Raw genomic sequence first — 15,756 nt, 5'->3', positions numbered from 1 at the left:
TATACAAACTTTTCAAACTTAAGATTGTAACTCATTTGTGTATTTATATTTAGCAGCTTTAAACTTGTACATAACTCTCTTTTTCCTTTTTAATAGATCTTCACATAGCTTATTGTAGGATTGGCTACAAGTGTGGTCTTTGGTATGAGATCTAAGGTGCAACTGACCTGGGATAAGTAACTGGTCCTCTGGGATTGGGAGTAACCTGGATATTGCTGTGATACTTGGTGTAAGGGACCATCGATCACAAAAGTAGGCTCACCTGGGTGGCGAGATAGATCAGAGTACCTAAGGGGAGTTTTTCCTTTAACATTTCCAAGTAACATTCTAAAGTGGTTATGAAGTGAAAGGGGCGGGAAAAAAAACCTTACCAATTTGCCACCCAAGATGAATAATTTTCACTCAGCTGAGGTGCAACCAATCATAACCTATTACTTGCATATATCATTTCATCATTTCATTGGTGGCCATTACTCCTGTTCTCAGTATTGCTCAATTCTGAGGAAACAAAACCTAGTGACTTGCCACGTAGCTGTTTTCAGAATACAATACTAGACAATACTAAATGCTGGGGCACTGTATCGCTGGAGTTTCTGTCTTTTGGATGAGACTTAGAACTGAGAACTTGACCTCTCATAGTCCTTTAAAATACCAAAGCACTATTGGCAAGAGTCCAGGGGTCCCATCGAAGGCACTGTGGCTGCTAGGTGATGGCAGAGGCTGCATTGGTGCAGAAAGTAACATGCGCCTGAAGGCCTTCAGTATAGTGTTGATGCAATAGTTCATCTCACAGTCTCTCTGAGTGCTTTCAAATATATATGCTGAAGAGAAAGGATGACAACGCTGAGCCCAACAGGACTCCATCTGGAGGAGGAGCATCATGACGTTCTGCAAGGAATGATTAGAGCCCGCAGATGGCTGTTCCACCCATTCCTGCTATGTGCTGTGTGTACGTCAGAGGTATCGTCGCTTTCAGAGGAAACATGCAGAATAAGTATGGAGGCCTGGTTTCTGCAAGGTCAGGAACTGTTTTCCCATCTGAGCCAGGCTACTGTTGCTATCTCCTTTGCGCTCACTTTGCTCAGGAAGGAGCATCTGGTAATGGGGGCAGCAGTGAGTACTTTGCAAGGTCATTGACGTCAAGTGTAAGGTTTTGTCAGAACTGGCAGGAGTATTGCATTGCCTTGGATGGCTGATGGAATGCCTTCTTTGAAGAAGTCAGTGATGATTTCAGATGTTCTTTACTTGCTTTCCCCAGCCATAAAGCAGGACAGCCAGCCATGCCCGGGTGCTCCCAGGGTTAGATTGTTTGAAGTCCAGAATCCCCAAAGCACTGAGCTCTACAAGCTTGATTCCTCAGGCCCCATTCCACCCCCATCCCCACGGCCAGGGAGGGCAGCTTAATGCCACTTACATCAGCCCTACACTCTCCTTTGCTTGGGGAATTCTCCTCTGACCCACTGTAGCCTCTTTATCAGCCCCACAGGCCAATGTTGAGTGGCATATAGGAGCTGGAGTAGGGGCCAGAATCTATCCCTAGATTTCTATGGCTGCCAAATTAACTCTAATTTTTAGTGTTTAAATTAATCGTGGCTGAAAGTGTCTACCCGGATTCTTCTGTAACAGTGAGCACCATGTGCAGATGTGGTCACATTAGATTCTATTCCATACCTTTTCCATTTTAGTGTTAGTTCAAGCACTGCATTTGCCATAGACAAGGAGATAGATTATGTAAATAAATCTTAATAAAATTGAACAGCAATATACTAACCCAGGACAGAAGTAATAAACCAGGTTTGAAAGAATAACAACATACAAAGAAATTACTAAAAGAACTAACATCTAAAAAAAATACCAAATTAAAATTAGTTGGACTTAGTAAACATAGCCCTGTCTAAAAGCATTATCTTGGTTCTCATACACTCAGTCTCTCTCTTAGAGAACTGGACAACCTTCAGCCGCCCATTAGAGGGACAACCACACCTTTTGTCAAAGCACCTAGGGCCAAATCCCCAAAGGTGCTTAGGCACCTAACTCCCATTGATTTCAGTGGGGGTTAGGCACACAATGCCTTTGAGAAGCTCGGCCCTAACCCTTAAATCCACTCACCACTCACTCAGGGCTTTCTACATGGAAAGTTTAGTGCATGGCAAACTATGCTGTGAATGTAAAATGCACTAGCTACTCTGTACTAATACCCTGTGTGGATACCCTTACTGCGCACCCAGTGCCCTCGGGTGGTTTAGCTTAATGCACTCCCTTAATGCACAAAGGCACTCTTAGGGTGCAGTAAACACATTAACATGGGGAGTTTTAGGGGAGTAGCTAGTTCAGAGTACCTAGTGCACACTAGCTACTGCAAGCTTTTTCCCCATGTAGCCAAGCCCTGAGACTTTGCTTTCATTCCAAGGAAAGGTACCACCCAGGTTACTTCAAATGACATTTCTTCTCTTCCAGGAAAACTTCTTGAATCTGCATCTTACCAGTTCCCTTTGCCACTGGCATTCAGACAGGAAACATTTTTTGCCACTCGCCCACTAAACTTCTCAAAGTTTACAGTCCAGTCAGGGAAGCTATATGCATTCCCTCAGTGGCTTCCAGATCACATGTGCTCAGATTAACCTAAGTCAGCCTTGTAACTGAAAATCAAGTTGTGTTATTTCTGATTCATACATCATCACTAGTCATAAAGATTCTGCAATCAGAAGTTAGCTGACACTTTAATTGCTGGCTGATGGGTGGGGCACAATAGATAATCTTGCTAACTCTTCCATAATTGTATTAATTCTTCAGGAGTAAGGGTAGGAGCTGAAGAGAAATAGTCAAATGAAAAAGGGGCCATTTCAATTACATCACACGAAGGCACACAACTAAATATTGACAAATTTTATAAGTGCTTATACACAAATGCAAGAAATCTAAATACTAAGATGGGTGAACGTGAATGTCTAGTATTTAATTCTGGTATAATAGGCACCACATAAACATGGTGGAATAATGATAATCAATGGGGCCTGGTAATATCATGGCACAAAATATATAGGAATTACAGAGTAGGTCACACTAGTGGCAGAGTGACACTATATCTAAAAGAAAGCATAGAATCAAATATAGTAAAAAAAATCTTAAATGACTCAAACAGTCCCATAGAATCTCTATGGATAGAGATTTCATGCTTGAATAGGAAGAGTATAGCAATAGGAATATATTACTACTGATAACCTGATCAGGATGGTGACAGTGACTGTGAAATGCTCACAGAAATTAGAGATGTTATGAAAACAGAAAACCCAGTTACAATGGTGGATTTCTACTATCCCCATATGGACTGGAAATATGTCACCTCAGGATGCAATTCAGAGATAAAATTTCTAGACACCATTAATGACAACTTCTTGGAGCAGCTAGTCCTGGAAAACAGAAGGGGAGAGGCAATTCTTGATTTAGTCCTAAGCAGCGCCCAGGATCTGCTCCAAGAAATGAACACTGTTGAACTGCTCAGTAATAGCAATCATAATGTAATTAAATTTAACATCCTTGTAGAGGGGAAACTACCAAAGAAACCCACCACAGTAACATTTGACTTCAAAAAAGGGGACCGCACAAAAATGAGGAGGCTAATTAAATGGAAATTAAAAGGAACAGTCCCAAGAGTGAAATGCCTAGAAGCTCCATGGAAACTTTATAAAAAACATCATAAGAGAGACTCAAACTCTCTCTCTCTCTCTCTTTGTATTCTTAAAAAAAAAAAAAAAAAAAGGTCAAAAATGCCACCATGGCTAAAAAACAGAGTAAAAGAAGCAACAAAAAGAAATCATTTAAAAATTAGAGAGACAAGGTGGATGAGGTAATATCTTGTATTGGGCCAATGTCTGTTATCTCACCCAGCTTATGTCTCTAATATCCTGGGACTGACACAGCTACAACTGCACTGCATATCATTTAGAAATTGGAAGTCAAATCTCACTAAGGAAAATAGAAAGGTATATAAATTCTGGCGAGTCAAGTATAATTAGGCAGGCCAAAAAAGAATTTGAAGAGCAACCAGCAAAAGACCCAAAAATCAACAGCAATTTTCTTTTAATTACATCAGAAGCGGAAAGCCTGTCAAACAATCAGAATGGCCACTGGACGATCGAGGTGCTAAAGGAGCACTCAAGAAAGACAAGGCCATTGCAGAGGAGCAAAAGGAATTCTTTGCATCGGTCTTCACTACAAAGAGAGATTCCCATACCTGAGCCATTCTTTTTAGGTGACAAATCTGAGGAACTGTCCCAGATTGAGGTGTCAATAGAGGAGTTGTTGGAACAAATTGAGAAGCAGTAAAAAGTCACCAGGGTCAGATGCTATTCACCCAAGTGTTCTAAAGGAACTCAAATATGAACTTGCAGAACTACTAACTGTGGTATGTAACCTATCACTTCAATCAGCCTCTGCACCAGATGTCTGAAGAATAGCTAATGTAATGCCAATTTTTTAAAGAGGCTCCGGAGTTGATCCTAACTTCAAACTATAGTAAAGAATATATGAATATTCTGGGGAAGAGTCAACACAGCTTTTATAAAGGGAAATCATGACTCACCAATCTATTAAAATTCTTTCAGAGTGTCAACAAACATGTGGACAAGGGAGATCCAGTGGATACTGTATACTTGGACTTTCAGAAAGCCTTTGAAAGGTCCCTCATCAAAAGCTCTTAAGCAAAGTAGGCAGTCATGGGATAAGAGGGAAGGTCTTCTCATGGATCAGTCACGGGTTAAAAGACAGGAAACAAAGGGTAGGACTAAATGGTCCATTTTCACATTTCACGTAACTAGGAGGGTACCTCAAGGATCTGTACTGGGACCAGTGCCATTCAACGTATTCGTAAATGATCTGGAAAAGGGGGGAAACAGTGAGGCAGAAAAGTTTGCAGACAACACAAAATTACTGAAGAGAGTTAAGTCCAAAGCTGACTGTGAAGAGTTACAAAGGGATCTCACAAAACTGGGTGACTGGGCAACAAAATAGCAGATGAAAGTCAATGTTGATAATGCAACGTAATGCACATTGGAAAATGTAATCCCAACGATACATACAAAATGACAGGATCTAAATTAGCTGTTGCCACTCAAGAAAGAGATCTTGGAGTCATCGTGGATCAGTCTCTGAAAACATCTGTTCAATGTGCAGCGTCAGTCAAAAAAAGCTAACAGAATACTAGGAACCATTAGGAAAGGAATAGATAATAAGACGGAAAATATCATAATGCCACTATATAAACCCAGTGTACGCCCCACAACTTGAATACTACATACAGTTCTGATCGCCGCATCTCAAAAAAAGATATATTACAATTGAAAAAAGTACAGAGAAGGGCAACATAAATGATTAAGGTCATGGAACAGTTTCCATATGAGGCGAGATTCAAAAGACAGGGACTGTTCAGCTTAGAAAAGAGACAACTAAGGGGGGACAAGACAGAGATCTGTAATGTCATGACTGGTGAGGAGAAAGTGAATAAGGAACTGTTATTTACTCCTTCACATAACACATCCAATGAAATGAATAGGCAGCAGATTTAAAACTAACATAAAGAAGTATTTATTCACACAATGCACAGTCAACCTGTGGAACTCATTACCAGGGGGTGTTGTGAGGGCCAAAAGTACAAGTGGGCTCAAAAAAGAATTGGGTAAGTCCATGGGGGATAGGTCCATTAATGGTTATTAGCCAAGATGGTCAGGGATGCAACACTATGCTCTGGGTGTCCCTAAACTTCTGACTGCCAGAAGCTGGATGTAGACAACACGGAATGGATCACTTGATAAATTGTCCTGTTTCATTCATTCTCATTGAAGCATCTGGCACCATCCAATATTAGAAGAGAGGGATTAATATAAAATTTCCAAATTAAATTCCTATGAAAACAAATCTGACAGAAGTGTTGTAGATTAATTGCACCCCTAGCTGACATAAATAGCTGAGGTGTTACGTTCTAGTACGTATTCACTGGATTGGGGACTGTGTCTGACTCTTTATTCACATAATATACCATTTAATGCAATTCCATACTCTTCACAAGGACTGGAATTTCATCATAACATCACAACACACAAAAATTACATTTAAGAGTGTGTCTTAAACCAATCAGAATCAGGACATTTTGATTCCAGATTGAAACTTGTTACATTATTCAGCTAAAAGCTGTTCCTAAAATAGCATATAACTCACCTGGCACAGAAGAGTTTGGAAAGCCTGTAATACTTACTGGGATAATATTCATAATTTGATTATTTAAATCTAAAGGGCTTCATTCTTCATTCGGATTGAGCTATGCAATGCACCTCACACATATTTTGAGGCTGCCTGGGAGCCTGACATAAGCTATAGCAGCCTGACACAAGCTATGGCTGCTTTAATTTATGTCCAACTGCCCATGTCTCTTAATGGTTGTTTCAGCAGCCATGAAGAGCCAGAATACAACTGGGTTGCAGCCATGCCACTTTCCTTTGGCTACACCCTTGGCATGCCCCCACATTGAGGGCTGTGACGGGTTGGGGGGCGCAGCCTAGAGTCAGTGTATAGTAGAATTCCCTGGTGGGTATACCTACTGCCTTTACATTGCTTTTTCACCACCAGAGTAGCGTTGTCTTTGGGCAATGGCGAATGAGATCTTATGTCTAAATTACCATGGATATCTTTGTTTTTGTCATTTAAATCTACGCTTTTACTTACTGTGCCATTTTCAAAGCATTGCGCAGGATTTTCGCCACATGACTCCTATTCAGAATCAGTTTGCTAATTCTTAAGGACCATTATTTAATAAAACATGCATGAATTTCCTTCATCTTTATTTATTTAACCTTAGCTTTACAGGCAAATTAGAAAAGGTCTCCCCATAAAAAGTGTTGATGCAAATAATTAAGAATGATAGGCAGGAAAGTATTCTCGTACAGTTCTATAGCACTTCTACTAGCAACTCCATTTAAATTGTAACCTCCGGGTTCCATAGAGAGTCATCGACTTAAGGACTTGTCTGCACTGGGTTTTCCTGCATCTGTATAGCTACACCAATGTAGCTGCACTGGTGCAAACCCCTAGACTATGTACATGCTGCATTGGTATAAAAAGTAACTTGCCTCAGTGGGTCTTATTCCGATTTATAATGCTGTAGCATGTCTATACTGGGAATTTCCACCGGTGTAAAAAACACTTAAAGAGGCAATGTGCTTTAGTGGATTGTGCTCTGGTCTTGGAACCAGGGGACCTGAGTTCTATTCCTGACTTAGCCCCTACCCTGCAGAGAGATCTTGTGCAAGTCACTCCCCTACCCTGGCCTGGTGTCTGCATGCCATATTTGGGGTCAGGAAGGAAATTTTTCCCTGCCTCAGACTGGCAGAGACCTTGGGGAGTTTTCACCGTCCTCTGCAGCGTGGGGCACTTTCAGGTTTAAACTAGTGTAAATAGTGGATTCTCTGTAACTTGAAGTCTTTAAACAATGATTTGAGGACTTCAGTAACTCAGCCAGAGGTTTGGGGTCTGTTACAGGAGTGGGGTGGGTGGGTGAGGTTCTGTAGCCTGCAATGTGCAGTCTGACTAGATGATCATGATGGTCCCTTCTGACCTATGAGTCTATCTTGCCTATTTAGACTGTAAGCTCTTTGGTGCAGGAACTGCTCCCCGACTCTAGCTACATCTATACTGGGCGCAGCAGGTGTGATTCCCAGCTTATGAAGGCATACTCACACCAGCTCCCACAGTGTCAGCATGCTAACACTAGTAGTGTAGCATGGGCAGCAGAGATCAGTCATGTTGAGTACATACTCATGGGGTTCAGGCGGGTTCATAGCTAGCCCACGTCACCTTGTATGGAAAAGCAGTTGAACATACAAGCACAGCCAAAACCCCGTAGTTTTCAAAAACCAGCACCTCTAGGAAATAGCTTGAGCTGGAAGTGCATTCTGGGTACTGCCATGCAAATAATATTGAGCATTCTACTTTGCAGCAGGTGTGGAAATGTGAGAAAAATGTCCTACATATTGAGGAGTGTAGAATAAAACGAACGTTAAACTGCCTCCACACAGCCCAATCTCCTCAAATTGGGTTTCTTTTTTAGATTCTTTCCAAGACTATTTGTTACACTAAAATATTGTAAATCTCAGCATTTGAGACAAGCTATTTGTACTCGGCATGCCATGTGTACTGAATAATAAATAAAACCACAGTGTTGCTACATCCAGCTCTGTGCATGCCACAAGTACTAAACTTGACACAAATGTATCAACAAAAGCCTTTATTTCCCATGAAGCAGAAGCACCCCAGTTGCTTACAGCCAGTCAATCTGACCCCATGCAACCAACAATGGCTGCAGTGGCTTGATTATCAGATTCAAGGTTGAATTTAAGTTGCTGGCAGTTGGAAATATTGCTTTTTTACTTTCAAATGGAGCAATTTTGAATAGGAGTTTATTGGGGGGGGGGGAACATAGCAGCAAAGCAATTCAGCACATGCTGAAGTTTAAGCTTGTGTGTATAGTTCCATTGACTTTGTGTTTCTCCCCTCCTCCACACTGACCCATTGGAGCAGGACCTCATGAAACGGTATAACAGATGCATATTCCCCTGTGGTCCGGGAGAGTTCTCAGTGATTCTCCTGTGGTGGGATGCCAGCACCGTGCTGTCCCCAACAGCACACTCTAGCTCATATCGTTTTGTTATCACAGAAGAATTCTTCTGCTCATAATTTATTTATCCTAGTACTTTAGAACTATAGTATGGATTTTGCAATTTGGAAATACTCTACAAATGGACAAGCCCTGAACCCATTGAAGCTGATAGTAAAATTCCCATTGGTTTCAAATCCTGGCAGCCTGGGCACTCTTTTTCACCGAATCAAAATACATCATCCAGATTTTCCTCTCTCTGCTGTTTTTCATCCTACCAGTTTAGGACCTGATCCAATTCCCACTGACATTAATGGGATTGGATCAGTCCCTTAGCCTCAGTACTGCAATGCACAAAGAGGTTGTCTGCAGCAATGTGATTCCAAAAATGTTTTCAGTAGCCCAACAAGCAAGTCAGCAGGTGTTTTACTTATTCTACTTTGTCTCAATCACAGGTCTGGATTTGTCAGATAAGCTAGAGAATAGAGTTATCCAAGGACGGAATCCAGTTACTATTTGACTCGACTGATGCCAGATTATATCCCACACTTAGGCTGTAAAGACACTCTGGGCACAAGAGCCAAAATAAAAACCAGTTTTCACTAATCTCGCTTCCAATCACTTTTCTTAACAAGGGTATTTTTACCAGGTGGGACCTGTTCACTTTCACCAGCAAGAGCTGCAGAAGGTTTTTATTTACTTAAGAGATTTGAATATTTATTACATTGCACCTTAGATAAATAGAGGTAATTTATATTATTCAGAGTTCCTACCAAAACATTGTTTCAGATGAGATTAGAGACGGGTAATTCAATCTCAGAAAGAATCCATAATTCAGAACCTTTTTGAATTTCTTAGGTTGTGGTATTTGAATCTCAGCAGAAGATTTTATTCTATTTGGGAGAAGGAAAAATATTTTTATCTTTGATCAAAAGAAACAAAAAACAGTGTTGTGTTAAAATGTTTGAAGTGCTTCTTGTAGACTTTAGATCTCAAAGTACCAAAGGCTTGGTGGTTCTGTACATTTTTCTGAATTCTCCTGTCTCTAGCTTAGTCACGACACAACAAAATATAAACATATTCTGTCATAGGTTACTTTGAATACAGCCTATCTTGCATAGGTGTAACAGATGGTAGAATCCAGATCTTAAATATTTCAGACCGTCAGAGTGTCCCTAATTCCAGGATTGTGCCACATCTGGTATAAGTATGCAAGAGCATCACTAATATTACTCCTGAATAAAGAGTTCCCGTTGACTTGTCTTCAGTGACAGTTGGATCAGGCCTTAAGGTTATATACCGTATTGCTGCACTAGGGGCCTGATTCAAAGCTCCTTGAAATCAGCAGAATAGAGCAAATTGCGTAATACCACAGGCACCTTATAACCATCCATAATAAGATAGTTATGCTAAATATCATTATAGGCTACATTCTGACCCCATTATTCTTGCTTAATAGTAACTTGTTCCATGATTGATCCCACGGATTTCAGTGGGACTGCTCATGTTATATAATACCGTTTAGACTTGCCTGTGTAGATGGGTACAGCATGTGCTGGTCAGCCCAACAGTGTTATAAATACAGGTTACTGTGAAGCATTTTGGGTAAGCTTTGATTTGATTGTGCAAAAACACCATGCACTGCCAAGTTCAGTCAAAAAACTCCCACTGGTTTGTTTCAGTGGAACAGGATCAGTCTTGAATTAGAAAGTGTTTATCATTTCTCACCTAAATTGTTGCTAGCATCTGGGTTATTCTTATATCCAAATCAGGGGCATGAACACTATTTAGTCCGATGCATGTATTTTGTGTCTAGTAGTTGCTTCAAAATAAAAAATATGCTAAAACTAAACTGCCGCAGCATTTAATTTTCTTTTGGCATGTTGCCTATTTCAGCTAGGGGTTGGAAAATCCCCCATCTGAGACAGGGTCCAAACTATAGCCTTAGTTCTGCCCATATGGCCACACAGAGTCCCTCTGAAGTAGGATCACTTTGCAGGCTCAGGATCCATATGGACCTACAGATGGATAACTATTGAAAATCCACTGAAGTCAATGGAGCTACATCAGCATAACACTGGTTTGAGATCAGAATCAGGCTCTCAGTTATTCACTGCTCAAAATTATCTGATTTATAAAAAACAATTATAGTCTAAGTTAAAAAAAGGGTAGGCTAGCTTGTTTAACCAGATTTCCAGACAAAGTGATACCATGGAAAAAATATTTAACATGTTTCTCTTCCACTACGTGCAACCACCATTCTCACCTTCATCCCGGACTAGAATCACAGCAGCTGTCTAAAGGCTTGTCTTCCCAATATCTGACTTGATAGCTTGCCCAAATTCTGACTGACAGACTCTGCCAGGCGGAGAGAGGCCTCTAGTCACTGACACTCCATCACAGGTGCGTTTCCCACTTGGCTGTTGATCAAAACTAACCATAAACAACAAGCTGGGCAGGCCAGTTTCTTAATGATTATGTGCTCACTCTCCAGAAAGTGAAACTTTCATCTGCTTTGCTTTCATTCATTCAGCCTCCTCTCACTCTCCCCACAAGGACACCACCACTCTGTATGTAAACAGCCTTCAGGTATATATTTATGATTTTTCCAGTGAAAACATCTGTGGCCAAGACACTAACCCCTTTTTAAATGATGATTTAATGCTTGTGAAGGGGGCCTTTTGATAGCTCTAGCAACAGCTCTTTTGACAGAACATGCACAAGATTTAATTGAAGAACCATGCGGGCTTGTTGCTAGAGTCCCAGTCCCCTCCCAACCATTTTATTGCTCTCTGCATTGCATCACATCTGAAATTAGACTGTAAATTCTCTAGAGCTGGTTGGAAATTGACTTTTTTTCAGCCCAGACTGGAAAGTTTTCAGCCAAATTTTCTTCAATGATCATTTGAAATTTTCCACGGGAAACAGGCATTTTCTACATAAACATTTTAGTTTTGTCGAAAACCCAATTTGCCATCAAAAACAGTTTTGACAAAAAATAGTTCAGACAGCCCTAGCAGAAACATTGGGTTTTCTCTGTCCTGTAATGCAGCAAAAACACTTTCAGAAACTATCAGAAAACTAAAAGAAATAAAATATTTATAACTAATAAAAGTTCAGCAGTCAGTAGCAGCATGGCCTTCCTCATGGTGCTCAGTCAATGAACCTCAGTCCCCTTCATTTGGAGGACGAGAATTTGTTTCTGTAGTCCAGTGGTTCTCAACCCACAGGCCATTTGCAGCCCAATCAGCTCACAGCTGCATCCCATCTGACATCCTCAGGGCAGGGCCACACAGGTAGTATCTATATATTGTGTAGATGTGGCCCACTAACACACAAAGAGCTGCATATGTGGCCCACACTGATAAATAGGTTGAGAACCACTGCTCTAGTCCCATTCAATACTTGGCTCAGAACTGCCAAAAGAGTTCCAAGGTCTGCCAATTGTGTTGGTAGGTCACTTGATGTGGACTTGCATTCGCTGGGAACTGGTGGTTAACCAAGAATGTGTTTGCATAGACTATCAAATAACCATCAGATGGAAATGATTTTGGGGCTATTTCTTTTAGCCAGTGGTAGCAACTTCTACAGCATAAGAGGTGGGCAACACTCCCTACAACAACCCCCCCAGTCCTAGCATTAGGGAGACTGGAAATGGAAGGAGAAACTACCTGGTGCCTGCTAAATTTCCCAGGGAAGGAAAGATCATCTACACTCAAAGGCATCAGAGCTGTATGTCAGAGAGAGAAGTGTTGTATACTGTCCCCTCAAATTCCATGTATAAGGAAGGCTCTGAGATGAGGGACCAAAGGAAGAGAGTGTTTGCATGGATTGGCCCAGAGTTCATGTGAACATGAAACTCCAAGCAAAGTTGAAGGCATGGAACAACTCTGACCATGGATGTGCAGCACCCATCTTTTTAGGTTCACAAAACGTGAGAACCAAAACAGGTCAGTTTTGCACAATTTTGCTTCTACAGCACCTTTCATCTGAAGAGCAGTAGGCACTTAACATACATTGATGAATTAAGTCACACAGGTAGGTAACTATTATCCCCAGTTTACCGAATGGGAAACTGAGGTACAGAGAGGCTAAACAATTTGCCCCCAAATCACAAAATGAATCAGTTACAAAATCAGGACTAGAACCAGGCCTCCTGAGTCATCATCCCCGGCTTTAATAGCTTTATAAAACAAGGCTCTAAAACTCAGCAGCTTGACATCACAATACAAAGCTATAGAGAGTGTGATTGTTGAAACCAATATGCAACACAATCCCTGCTACAACCTGCAATCCTAAAGGCCAATGCATTAAGGCTGCTGTATCAGCCCCACAAGAGCCCGGTATGCAGTGCCGTATTATACAATCCCATAGTATTTTATCTGTGAGGTTAGTAACAATAACACAGTGGAACACCAGCACTGCACTTCTGCAATTGCAAGAGCAAGATGGGTCAAAATGTACCTGACTTTCATGTTATTCCCCCAGTATGTTCAAACAATCCCAAGCAATCTCCATGTGAATCCAGGTGCTCCTGTACTCTCAAAAAGCTTTCTGAGACTAATTTGAATTCCAATTTCATTCCTGGTGTGTCTCCACTGACTTCAATAGAGTCACAGCAGGGATAATTTTGTCCCCCTGGCTCTAACAGAAAATAAAACCCATATCAATGTAGTGCATAAACCTGTATTCCTGAAATTTCTGGAACTTTATCGTTAGAAATCCATTCCTCTATCTAAAGAAAACTGAAACTGAATCCATGGCTTCTTTAGGTCGATCAGCCCTCTCTGCACATGGGGATACCCTCCCATATGCGCGTGCATGCACACACACACACACACACACAGGATACTTCTATACTGCACATTCCTTTCAGCAGCATGTAGAATATGTACACTACCTATCCCTCAGTAAGGGCATAAATAGCAGTGCAGACACTGAGACACTGCTTAGGTGAGTAAAGACACATCTGAACCCTTTGGGTGTGTGCTCGGGAATGTACCCTTTTCAGCGCACTACTTGCCCAAACAGTGCCTCCCATCTCTACACTGATATTTTAAGAGGTCTAGTGGCCTGCTGCCTCCCCATGGCTGGAGTCTTTCCCCTGTGGCAGTGGGGAGTCTTCCCCCACCACAGGAACCTGCTGGAGCCTCTCCCCACCACAGGGAAAGGCTCCGCCAGGTAGGGGACAGAGGGAAAGGCTCCACCAGCTCCTCGCTGCCAAACCTTTCTTCATTGTCTCCCCATGCCAGAGCCTTTCACTGACACAGGTAGCTATACACTAAGTGTGGATGCAGCCTGCTTTTCACTGTGGCGTGTAGCAACACATACGCTACATGCCGCCACAAGAAGCGTGCAGTGTAAATGTAGCCATCATATGCATGCAGTTTTTCACATGCTTGTTGCACACTCCATTTCTCTCCTGCTAGCCTTCAGTTGCTGAGGAAAATAATAAGCAGGCCGCCCTCCCCCTCCCACTCATCAGGAGTGGCAGAAGCACCCTAAAAGTGTGGGGAGGGCCCCACAGGCCTCCGAATTAGGGCTCTGCCCCGCCGTGCCATGCAGCCCCCGTGAGGCTCTGCCCTCTTACCGCTCATTGCACCGATATTCGCACCCCCCCGCCCCTTTCCCCAAGACTCACCCCCACACCACCCCTTCCCCCACTCTCACACCACCTCCTCCCCCCAAGACCCCGCCCCCTCGCTCACTCTTCTCCACCCCCTCCCCACATCGCTCACCCTCACGGCCAGTAAAAAGTGAGAGGGCCATGGCCTCTCCTGTTCTGGCACCCCTGCCACTCAGCCCTCTCCATCTTCTCAGCCCCTTTTCATGCCCTTCTGACCAGTATGCTCTCATTCACCCAAGGTTCATCTGTTTTGGCCTCTCTTGTGTGAGGGAAGATGATCCCTGGGAGGTGGGGGAATGGTGATATCTCCCTCAAGAAAAAGAGAAGTGGGGTTCTAACTCGAGTTTGTTTTCTTTCCCTCCCCAACACCATGATTAAAGCTCTTCCCCACTCCTCTCCTGCCCACAGAGAGAGGGCCTTAGTGGGTTAGTAAAATAGCTCATGTTACAACACTGTAAAATGCTGCAAGTTGGCACTGGTGCCTCTACATATTTCTCTCTCTTCCAAGTTTGATCCCACAGGGCTTACACACATGTAAGGGGTAGCTCCTGGTTAGTAGGGAGCAGCACAAGAGAAGGTGTACTCATCTGGAGTACTGTGTCCAGTTTTGGGCCCCACACTACAAGAAGGATGTGGAAAAATTGGAAAACTTCCCACAGAGGGCAACAAAAATGATTAGGGGACTGGAACACGTTTTATGAGGAACTGGGATTGTTTAGTCTGCGGAAGAGAAGAATGAGGGGGGATTTGATAGCTGCTTTCAAATACCTGAAAGGGGGTTCCAAAGAGGATGGATCTAGACTGTTCTCAGTGGTAGTGGATGACAGAATGAGGAGTAATGGTCTCAAGTTGCAGTGGGGGAGGTTTGGTTGGATGTTAGGAAAAACTTTTTCACTAGGAGGGTGGTGAAGCACTGGAATGCGTTACCTAGGGAGGTGGTGGAATCTCCTTCCTTTGAAGTTTTTAAGGTCAGGCTTGACAAAGCCCTGGCTGGGATGATTAGGTTGGATTGGTCCTGCTTTGAGCAGGGGGTTGGACTAGATGACCTCTTGAGGTCCCTTTCAACCCTGATATTCTATGATTCTATGATTCAAAGCAGCATTAATGCCAGCAGGGAATTGTGTGCTCCCTGCTTAACTCAAGCCTGGGATAACATCACCATCTGCACCCCAACAGCGGTCCAGGCTCTCACAATTTGTTGTGGCACTGCTACAAAGAGAGATCACTGCCTTCTCTGTGCCTGTGACCTGCTACACAAACAAAATTACCTTTAGATTCCTCTTCTGAGGCCAGAGTTCAGTTCCCGCCGAGCGCACCTGCCAGGAGCTGCCCCAGATAACAGTCAGCCACCAGTTCAGTTTGACTAAAATCAAAGGAGTTTGCATTTGAAACCTTACAAAAAGGGAGCAGAAGTCCTAAAATACACATCATGCTAAATTCAGAGGTGATCTTCATGGGGGTGTAAATTAGACTTCAATAGGTGGAG

At 42.5% G+C, this 15,756-nt stretch overlaps 1 protein-coding gene across 3 annotated transcripts in view; it reads right to left on the bottom strand.

Moving 5' to 3' along the window:
* The window catches only part of COLQ (collagen like tail subunit of asymmetric acetylcholinesterase), a 67,411-nt gene that overhangs the window by 41,173 nt on the left and 10,482 nt on the right, over positions 1 to 15,756 (bottom strand). The gene's annotated exons all lie outside the window — the stretch shown is intronic.

The sequence above is a fragment of the Natator depressus genome, chromosome 2, assembly GCF_965152275.1.
Source record: "Natator depressus isolate rNatDep1 chromosome 2, rNatDep2.hap1, whole genome shotgun sequence".
Taxonomy (NCBI): Eukaryota; Metazoa; Chordata; order Testudines; family Cheloniidae; genus Natator; species Natator depressus.
The sequence above is the reverse complement of the archived record's forward strand: the minus strand, read 5'-3'. Positions and strand labels throughout refer to the sequence as shown.